Raw genomic sequence first — 352 nt, 5'->3', positions numbered from 1 at the left:
TGTCTTTCATCAGTTTTCCCATTTCCCTTCTTCATACCTTTTTGTTTGTTTTCCATTTTCTTGAATTTATTTGTGTAGTTATGGCTTTATTTATCTGGTTATAGCATGTCTGTATATTTAATATATGATTTTCAAAGAAATTTTAAGCATTAATATTAAGTAACTAAAGAAATATATTCATTCTACAACACAAACTGTTAAGCCAATATTAACAGTAAATCTAGCTTTGCAATCATGATTTATTTTGTTAGTTAAATTTGCCTAGTTTCAAAAGTTGCCAAAGGAAACCATATACATCAAATAGAATTTCAATATTTTTAAATCAAATTTGTAATAATTTTTTCCTGCTCTA

General features: G+C 25.0%; 1 protein-coding gene across 1 annotated transcript in view; it reads left to right on the top strand.

The window, feature by feature from the left end:
• LOC119590827 (PAN2-PAN3 deadenylation complex subunit pan3-like) overlaps window positions 1-352 on the top strand; it is a gene marked incomplete at its 5' end in the record, with an annotated part of 21,148 nt that overhangs the window by 12,179 nt on the left and 8,617 nt on the right.

This window comes from Penaeus monodon, chromosome 27, assembly GCF_015228065.2.
Source record: "Penaeus monodon isolate SGIC_2016 chromosome 27, NSTDA_Pmon_1, whole genome shotgun sequence".
In the NCBI taxonomy this organism is placed as follows: Eukaryota; Metazoa; Arthropoda; class Malacostraca; order Decapoda; family Penaeidae; genus Penaeus; species Penaeus monodon.
This window is presented reverse-complemented; position numbering and strand designations above follow the sequence as displayed.